We start from the raw sequence: 10,785 nt of genomic DNA on the forward strand, positions 1-10,785 counted from the left end.
CTTGACACCCACGCTGTGTAGTGCTAGCATGTTTTTTGCTGAGAAAGCAGACGATAAACGTACCTTTGCAGACCTTCCATCTCTACAGGCAAAATGTTGATCGTTATACGGATGTCTATGGTTTCTTTTTGGCTCCTAAAAGTATGATTTTCTTTGGGTAGCACTCATAGTTTTTGTCTGAAGGCAATATGGCTTCCGCACGTGCGCGGTACACTGTTCCAAAAATAGTTGTTTTGCGCAATTGAGATCAACCCCATTGTGTCTCTTGGGAGCAAGAAACCGGATTTGTGTCATTTAAACCATGTGGTATTGAATCCATACCGCGGCGTCCCAAAATAAACGTTCACTCATGAGGTCAGGGGGCATGCGGGCGCGCAGCTCGAGATGCAAAATATAGCGTGAGGGACGTTCACTCACACAGGGGGAGCAGCAGGGAGCATTCCTGGCATTACAGCCAGCTGACAAACAATCCCAACTTCATCTTGAGTGCCGGCCGGCTCAATGGCGGCAGTGTGCGCAGTTTAGCCGCTGGGGTGGGGGCAGAGGTCGGCCCAGCCATCCAAACATTATGTCTGAGGTGTACCTGTCTACTTTAGTGTGTCATTATTGTATAGCATGCCAGTGATTTTTATATTTATATTGTGCTTAATTTAGATGCCTCAAACGGGAAAGAGCCAGGATAAAAACAGTGCAACAGAGGAAAGCACAGAAGACGCACTTTGTTCAACAAAAACACTTAACACTTTTTTCTCACATTTACCCGCTTCTTGCAAAGTCCTCGTCAAATCAGTTGTAGCTGATATAGAAAAGAAGCAATGGTTTGCAAGTGTTTCAAGGCAGAGCAACAATATTACCCTCATGTAATTTGAATAAAACATTAAACCTGGGGGTATTGAGGGTGACCTGGCACATGCACAGAGCTCTGCCAATAATAATCATACGCTCATTCGCTCAAGGGAACTATTAATAGATCATTTCCTGTGGCAAATTTCTGTACAAGGGGAACTCCATGTTAGATTTCTTTGTAAAGATAGAAGTCCCCAGTTCAGAGTCTGTTATGCAAAATTGGTGCAAACAAAAGGAAGGTGCTCCTCATGGGGACGTTTGTAAATACTGTATAGGGGAATGTACGCACATTTCTGTACAAGATTCTACTAGCAAACCCCCCTCTCAGAAAGATACTCCCAGTCAAGTTTAAAGAATGCCAGCACTGTTTTTATTAAATAACATCTTACGGTAAGTCTTTTTCAAGTATTTCATCATAAATGACGTAAATGGTGCGGCAACACAGCAGCTTTGTCTGTTATATCATACAAGTAATACTAATAGAGCTATTGTTATGTGCAGTGATGTCTGGCAGGTGTCTACTTTAGGCAATATAAAAGACTAGTACTAAACCTGTTTATTGTGATAAGTACCTCCACAAAACTTCAATTGTGATTTGCTATGCTATAAAAATGTCAGTTAAAGTAGATGAATTTCAAAGTTATCACCTGCAGTGTAATGCACCCAAATCGGAGTTGAACCCGAGGCCCTTAACCACTTGGCAGGAAACCAGGCGAAAGCGCGACGGCCATGATATTTGTTTTCTTCTATTTCACAGTGCTCATTTTCTGGCGGTTGTGGGTACGCTTACTCCAGAAAAATGCTGAGTGTTGTTGTGTAAGCAGGCGCCTGAAACTTTGGTGACATTTTGTCTTCTGTCTGTCTGTCTGTCTGTCTGTCTGTCTGTCCGTCCGTCCGTCCGTCCGTCCGTCCGTCCGTCCGTCCGTCCATCCATCCATCCATCCATCCATCCATCCATCCATCTATCTATCTGTCTATCTAATTCATTGGGCACTGGCAGTCAATCGAAAATGCCATCATAATTGCTCAGGGCGCAGGTAACAGCCAATCAAGGCTCACGTGATATCTGGTGCCTAACCCAGCAGGCTTCGGGCAGTAGGCGGGGGACATCCTGAACTGGTTGCCAGCCAATCACAGAGCACACAGAAACAAACAACCATTCACGCCCCCAATCACACCTAAGGACAATTTAGTAATACAAACTAAACAAAAACTAAGCATTTTTGGAAAGACCTGGTCCAGCAACTGATTAAAAATATCGGTAACTAAATTTAACAAACAAAAGTCAAAACAAAATCAAACCAAAAAATAATGGAAAATCCAAATCTATAATAACCTTGGTAGCTATTCCTAAAAAAGTGACACTTGCCATTGAGCTAAATCCTGTTTTAAATTATACTTGCACTGGGGTAAATTTGGAAATGATATTATAATACAGTATCAAAAATATAAAAACTTTGCTCTTTGTTTATTGCAGCGACATGCTGTATTTTAATTTATGATCTTAACATTTTCTATTTTAGATTTGCGTTGCTATTTTTCGTGCATTTTTTCCTTTGAAGCCAGACCAGTCAAAAAATAGCAATTTTATTTATGAAAAAAACATTTCAACCTCAACTGCATGGATTTTCATTTTTGACCTTATCCCTTGCAAGTTTAACTCACTAATTTTCTTGATATTTTTCTTTCTTCTAAGTCAGTCCAGACAAAAAAATATACACATTTATGCATTTGTTCTTTCATCTAAAAAAGGAACAATCAAAAAAGGGAACAGAAATAAAAAAAGATCAATCAAAAAAGGGAACAAAAACAACAAAAAAATCAACAATCTCTACTATGCGAATTTCAGTTCTTGCGGTTGTTTTTGAGAACGCCGTCCCCGCGAGAAAGGAGGGAATACTAGAGTCCAAAAATGGATGAAAGTAACTGGGCTGAAAGTTTGTTTACTGGTGGCCCACTTTTTGCCACGTCTGCTCTTCACCTCTGCGTCAGTCTGGCCACAAGCTGCCTCCCGCTGCGAGGAAGCGAGGTTATTGGAGAGCCGCTTGCTGCGGTTATAACACAGCAGCAGTTTTGGGTCATATCAGTCAGTGTGAGTGAAAGCATGAAATGCTCCATGTCTTCATGCTACTCCAGGGTCATTTGAGAACTATTAAACATGGCACTTTCCCACTCAAAACCAACATCTCCGTCAAAGTGCCTTTCTCCCAGTCTGGAACCGCCATCGGATGGAAAATGAGGCCTCATCATAACACATAAATCAGCCATCCGTTTTGCCACTTTTGCTCCAAACCCCGTCCCGCTCCAACGTGCGTCAAATTCAACCATCAAAAAGCATCAAAGTTGCTTTAACTAAAGTACCGTGTGACTGTTCCTTTATTAAAGGTTTAAACTTCACACCGTGTTATTAAAATCAGGGTTATTTTTATAAATTGGTTTTGACTGAGAACATGGACATGACCCCATTCACTTACATTGCAAGAGTGCGGATATTGTTAAATGTCTATCGTGTTTAAATGTCTATGACGTTTGTATTGTTTTACGTTCCGCAAAAGGTTCTTGAGCATTTACCCCTGCTTAAACCTGGGCAAACGAGTAAGTGAAAAATATCCGTAAACCGAACCGAAACCCGAGAAGAGAAAAACAAGACAAAATTGAAATGGTTATGCAATTCAACTCAAGACTCCAAACCACAAAACGCCTATTATTTGCATAAATCCACCTGATCAATTCTAATTTGTTAGTTAAATACCACTAAGATCCTTCAACTATTGACAAGTCAATTTTTGTTGTTTAACTAACAAAACAGATGGGTTGAAAATATTCTTTTTGAATATCAAATGTATTCAAAACTCGTTCTGTTTGATCTGTTCACAATAAAAACCATTTTAATATTTCTTTTTTTCCCTGCCATAGTCATTATTGTAATACACATTCGATCGGCTCATCAAAGGTTTTTTTTAAATGTATCAGGATGTTTTGAAAGGAAAACTATTTTACGAAGGGCATTAACATTCTTTTCTAACACGCAGGCGGCCTATTCTAATAAAACATGATCCATTTTAGTTCTGTATTTTGCTGTATTAGCTTTGGTTAGTTCACTGTATAATTTGGCCAGCGGATTTTCCAGCCACTGTTATTATCCTGACCAGTGGGAAGTGTGGGAGCGTAACACAAAAACTGGAACAACCTGCCTCATCCTTCTTGTGTCAACTCACATCAGATGCAAGCCTCTACTTTTCCATAGGACCCAACAAAATAGAAAAAGGAGGACATCTGGAAAATGTCGATATTTTGCACGCACACAAGGCCTCATCATGTCTGTCACAGACTTGCTCGACTTATATTAAAGCTCTTCATTTTCTTTAATTGCTTTACTGTGAGTCCAAGTAAAAGAAGGCTAATGTTTGGTTTAGCGCGGCATTAGGAAAGATAAATAAAGAGTAAAAAGGAAATTGCAGTTATGTACGATGGCTATTTTGGTGGCATTGGAAGCATTGGTTTTCTAAATGCGGAAATGGTTCTTTTATGCCCTTGAAGTAGCTGAGCAGAATAATGAACAACAAACCAAAGCATTCTGGGATGCTTCCACCGCGCACACAGCTGTGCTGTTTACATCAATCGCCAACGTAATGATCCTATTATGGCATCTTCAGAGTATTTTGAGGACTTGCCAACTGATCTAAAACTGCCATACCAACAAAAAGCGACTGTGAGGAGGAATCGACCCATACGTGCTGTCCAAGACTGATTTTTCAGAAGAGAATGCCTGGCCAAGTGCGTCTTACATCGTTAACTAGCTGCTGTTGACAGCATGCGCCATGACATACCACCAGATGAAAGTTTAGCAACCACTGGAAGCTTACAACTATTTTCCAAGCAGATGGAGACAGAGTGTACTTCAAAATCTTATCCAAACGTGCCGTTTCAGATGCGTGGGTAAGATGCCGGTAGCGGTTGCTCCTATGCAGGTTTGGAAATGAAAACGTGCTTTTGCATTACTTGTCTACACGTTAAATAATAACGACATCATGGTGGTTCATTTTTGCGGGTGTCATCAACCTGATAGTTGCATTTTCCTTGGTGTGAAGGTAGCACACGTCTCTTCAATCCCTTGACTTGGACAGCGGTAGTGGGGTGCTTATTCAAGTGAGTTCTTTTTCCATCCAATTTCGGCAGAAAATGATGAGCTGTCATTCACCTATATGTATGAATATCATGCTATTTAGCAGTGGTTTTCATTATGCTTTGGATTAAGTCTTTCGTGGGTCCTGATGCTTTTTTAAGCACTGCATAAGCTAGGACTGTACACAATATTTTTGCCAAAGAAGCACACAGTCATGAATAATATCAGCCAGGGGTTTGCTATTGAATGAGAAGGTTTTCCACCAGTATTGTATATTTGCACTTTTTGAGGCTAACTTTCACCCTTTGTGTATTGTACTACACTAGTTTGTCATGAGAAAACAACTTGGGAACTGAACAGAATTTGTCTTGTAGCCTATTGACTCACTGTACTGCGACAACATTAGCAATGCTACATGAAATAATCCAGCAACATAGCTGCGCTGTGACAAAAGTAAAAATGTGCGTGGGAAGTAGACGCAGAACAAGTAAGACTGCTTTCCTCTTTGTTTTTCTTTGGGACCAAATTTACTTCCTGGACCTCACATAGACATGGACATGACAAAGTGTGTTTGTCTGTCTTCAATGAACTGAAACACACACAAATTCGCACATCATTTGTTGACCTCTCCATTCACTCTCACACATTGCCTGACATCATCATAAGAGACCTTCAAGGTCTTGATTTCACCCACGTACTGATGGATCTGCGTGCGTTGACCTTGGAGTGACCTCTAAGGGATGGGAGCTCTTGGACAGATTCCCGTTTCCTTTGGGCTGCTCGTGTCTCATGTGGTAGTAATAAATCCGGCACAAAACTGAACCCTGCACAGCTGAAAGGTGTTTTGACAGACCCACATGCTGACTTTCCCTCATCACACGTGATGCTCTTTTCTCTTGTGGGTCATCTTTGTGGCTCAAGCGGAGTGATGAAAGGTACATGTCCATCTTTAAGGCCAGTGTTGGCTGTTGCAAAGTTTCCATTCGAAAAGTTTTACTTAAAAACACTTTGCGCACATGTTGATAATTTGTTCTTTCGATTTCGCTATACTGTATGTACTGTTCAAGAATTGTTTTAATAATGTTGTCCAGATGGAATAAAAAAAAAAAAAAAAAAGATTCAAATGCAGAGCGGTTTGTTGGCGTAGTGGTTAGCCCACCCGCCTCACAGTTTAGGGACCCGTGTTCAAATCCATTTCACTCTGGCCTTCCTGTGTGGGGTTTGCATGTTCTCCCCGAGCCCGTGTGGGGTCCTTCTGGGCATTCTGGCTAAACACAGTCCAAAAAAATGCAAACCAGGTGTATTAGACATACTAAGATTGGGTATGATTGGGTACCTGAATTGTTGTTGGTTTCTGCGTGCCCTGCAATTTGCTGGCAACCGCTTCAGGGTGTCTCCCGTCTACTGCCCGGAGTCAAGTGGGACAGGCACCAGCAAGCCCACGACCCTTGTGAAGATAAGCGGCTCTAGAAAATGGATGGAAAATGGATTCAAATGCACCTTTAAAAAAAAAAAAAAAAAACAACATCTCTTAAAATCATCGTAAACCCATAAAGAACTGAAAAACAAAGTAATTGTAGAATAGTGCATAGCACATATAACTAACACAATACAATATAATATCCATCCATTCATTTTCTATAGCCTAATTAGGGTCACAGGCGAGCTGGTGCTTATCTCAGCTGTCTGCAGGCAGTAGGCGGTGGACATATAGAATAGAATAGAATAGAATAGCACATAGAATAATAAAAATATGGGGTTCTCTTTTTGTGAGCCGCGATGAACACAGCCGACTTCGTTCGAAAAAAAATGTCTCTTCGCATTCCCTTTAAAACCCCTCTGTGTCAATTTTGACTCAATTCGGGAATTTGATCTTGATACATCTAACATAAAGTGTTAAAAAAAACATGAGGAAGTTAAAAATGACTATAGATTGTAAAAACATGTAGCGGTTCACAATGGTTCACCATACGCTCATTACCAAATGCTTGCAATTTATTTGATTATAAAGTTTACACTAGGGACCCATGTGACCATTAATAAATGGTGGAAGAATAAACTGCTTTGCTGGAGCCTATGCAGGAAATCGAAGCATGCAAAGTAGCCTCTTTTTATAAGGAATATAAGCACGGGTGGATAATTTGAATTTGGCCAGAGACATTATATGTCTCTGAGGAAGGCACAATGTGTCGTGTGTTTTGGTTAAAGAACAAGTACTGTTGGTTTAGGTTTTGAGTCCAAGTTTGGGTAGGGCTCGGGCCAAATTTGGTATTAGCTTCGGGTTTGTTTTCGAACTAAGATAGTGATGGGGCAAGGTGAGGTTTGAGTTAAGATTTCGGGTTATGATCGGATTGCTTTAGGGAAGAGGGTTGTGTTAGGGCTTGACTTGGACTAGGTTAGGATCAGAGTTTTGGACTAGTCTCAGTTCAGCAATAGCTTAGTTTTGTGGATATTTATGTGATTGGGAACAACTCAATTGGGTGTCAACCAGGGGTATCAATGGGTTTTCTGGACAGGTAGGTTAAGCTCCAGGGGGATACAATATTTCGTTCAAACCTATCTTTATGTTTACAGACAGGCCTACGTACTGAAAATGAAGCTTCAAGTATGTAGTCTGGGATTTATTTGGTGTTGTGCATATGATTATTTCCAGCTGTCTTGTTGCTCAGAACATCAGTGAGCATGGCTGATTTTCTCCTGTGTTTTCTCCGAGTAACACGGTTTTCGCACTGAGTCTGTTTCTCGTACAGCCGCTCGTCTCACCTGAAGGGACAAGCCGGGGCCACTGCTGCAGGGAGGAAGCGAAGATGTCCAGCGTTCGGAGCCGCAACTCTAATTGGATTAGTTGAAAAGGAAATGGGAGTAAGCGGGGATTTGCACACTAACACAATTTCACCTGTTCCGAGGAGCGACCCCGCTTTGTCAATTAGTCCAATCCGGGCATGAAGTAAGAGCATGAAATGGCAATTTCTCCTGTGTTCACAGCAGGCTGTTTGTTTTGAAAAGGATGTCCTAGCCAAAGGGCTCGTGGACCCGTTTTGTGTGTAAGCACCATTGAAAGGAGCCTCAAGTTGAAATCGCAGCCTTGGAAAGAACCACAGGATCTTTTTGCAGACACACTATACAAATGATTCAGTGTCTGTCCTCTGTGTCTGTGTGTAATTGATGGTTGCAGATAAGTTATAGTACATATTTCATGTGTCCCTTTCCAGTCTTTTGTACCCTTTCAAGGCATCTTTGGAGGAGTCACAGTTCAGCTATAGGCTGAATCATTCCCACCACGGTTCTGGTGACATATAATAACAGTAAGCTAGTTGGGGGCCTGTTTAGCCTCCCATTGCTGAGTGCATCATTTAGATTTACTTTGGGTTATCATTTAGTTATTTTTGTTAAATTGGTACAAACAGTATTACAGTGATTTTGAAACACATGCATGGGCACAGAAGTTTTGCCAAAATGGCCAAATCCAAATGGGATCGCTCATCTGCGAGACTTACATATTGATGTGCCTGATTTTGTACCGACAGGAAGTAAACAGATGCATGGAAAAACATAAAAGCTACTCATTTAAGGGGAAGGCTTTGCATAAAATTGGGTTCATCCATCCAGCAGAACTAGTCCCTGATATCTGTTTGCTTTTCTTAATTTAATGAGCCCGAGGTCCAAGTTCTTTCACACCAAACTCATTAAAGCATGCTGTTCTGGGCCTTGGAGCAATGCAAGAAGAGACAAGAGCTGTCCCCCAAACGATCTTTAACATTGCCTCGTTCAAAATGTCTCTGGAAACCCAACTGAGTTCTAAACCTGCTTCCTGTGGGTACATTTGTTCATTAATTAAGAAGTGTGTCCCAATGTGAAGTTTTGGACAGTCACACATAGCGCGTGTGTGTTCAAGAGTCCAAGTTAAAGACTGTTCTTTAAGACTATGGGTGGTCTTTTGACCTCTCTTTCCAAGCGCCAACGGCAAACCGTGGTTATTATCAGCGAAGAAAGCAAGCTCACCCGCGCGAGATTCACCTTCAGTCCAAGCGCAGATGTGAGTGACCCAACAATTCTCCCTCTCAGTTTAGACGGCCTCTATTACAGGTTTTGAGTCCCACACCAGAAGCAGAAAAAAAATGCACAGCTAAATGAAATCATTCATTTTCTGGTCTGATGTCATCCAAAAATTGCCATAATTGCGCAGGCCTGGCGTCTCTGGTCTGTGACTGACGGAGACACCGGCACTGCAGAGCGAGGTGAGCGTGGGGCAAACTGTTAGTGTCTCCTCAAATGTGTGAGGGGTCCGCCGCGTGGGCTGCCGGACCTTTTTCTTCATCTTCTTGGAATCACCACAAAGCTTTTAACCGCAGTCCGGGCGAGGACAAGATTGAACTTGATGTGGCGGGACTCACCAGGCTAATGACAGACTCTCAAAGGCAACAGCAGAAGCTCAGGGTGCTTCGCTGCGTTGTGTGGGGAGGCACGCACATGCACTTAGGCAACCGCACCGAGCCCGAGAACCACAACTGCACGGAGAGGTTATTCTCTCCGAGGAAAAAATATGCCTGACGGGGTTCTGCTCTTCTGCAGCAAAAGCTCCCTGCAGTTTCCATGACGAATCGGTTGAGCACCCTCGGTCGCGCACAAACGGACCAGACCACCCCAAGCAACCCTGTGCTGCAATTATTACATAAACACAAATAATACATTTAATAACCCTTAATGCTTACAGTGTTATTCTCGTGTGAATGTTGTCACGTTCATTATCTTTGATTCCTTTCAACAGCACTGCAGCCGATGCGACACGTGATGCCAGTCTTTAATATTCACAAAAGGAAGAATGACACTAATTATCTGGCTGCATTTTTTCCCCAACCACATTATATAAAAAACAAAGCAACCAACAGGCACTGTCTGCATAGTTACCTGAGTCTGTCTGTCTTTTGATCTATCTATCTGCCTGTTTTACCTCCCTTTTTATTCTAACTCTGCTTTATATTGATTTAATCACTTTTTTACTATTATATTTGTGCATGGTAACTTGTTTTGTTTTAGTAATTTTATTTTAGTAATTGTGCGGGACTACTTTGGTCAGCCCTTTGAGGTTTTTTTGAAATGTCTTTACAAATATACTTGACACTCTATCTATCTATCTATCTATCTATCTATCTATCTATCTATCTATCTATCTATCTATCTATCTATCTATCTATCTATCTATCTATCTATCTATCTATCTATCTATCTATCTATCTATCTATCTATCTATCTATCTATCTATCTATCTAGCTATCTATCTATCTAGCTATCCATCTATCTATCTATCTATCTATCTATCTATCTATCTATCTATCTATCTATCTATCTATCTATCTATCTATCTATCTATCTATCTATCTATCTATCTATCTATCTATCTATCTATCTATCTATCTATCTGTCTATCTATCTATCTATCTATCTATCTATCTATCTATCTATCTATCTATCTATCTATCTATCTATCTATCTATCTATCTTTACCTACCGACCTTCCTACCTTCCATTTGATGGAACACATGTTTCAAATGACACTTACCTCCCACTGCTGTGTGGATTTGTGAAGAGAACAAAGTGTGAACTGAGTTATGTTCTTAAATTTGAGGTGATCAGATAGAAAGAGGTCACAGGTCACAGTTAGGTCAATTGTTCCCCTCTGTTCCTGAGCCAAAGACTTCAGTAGACGGGGCTAACGGATGTTCAGGATTGATCTCGGTCACCCGCTCTTCCTCTCGGCCCGCTTCCTCTCTTATGTCACAGCCAAGTGTCCCACTTCTCTACTTGGCCCACAA

At 41.3% G+C, this 10,785-nt stretch overlaps 1 long non-coding RNA gene across 1 annotated transcript; it reads right to left on the reverse strand.

Annotated features, from left to right (window-relative positions):
- Window positions 1-1,157: 1,157 nt before the first annotated feature.
- On the reverse strand, window positions 1,158-10,785 carry LOC148426673 (uncharacterized). Its single transcript, XR_015865096.1, has 4 exons — window positions 10,533-10,785; window positions 7,736-7,804; window positions 6,309-6,438; window positions 1,158-6,240 (listed from the first exon to the last, which is right to left on the reverse strand). It is a non-coding gene; the product is annotated as an uncharacterized LOC148426673 (long non-coding RNA).

The sequence above is a fragment of the Hippichthys cyanospilos genome, chromosome 3 (genome assembly GCF_059441005.1).
Source record: "Hippichthys cyanospilos isolate Australia breed blue-spotted pipefish chromosome 3, RoL_Hcya_1.0, whole genome shotgun sequence".
In the NCBI taxonomy this organism is placed as follows: Eukaryota; Metazoa; Chordata; class Actinopteri; order Syngnathiformes; family Syngnathidae; genus Hippichthys; species Hippichthys cyanospilos.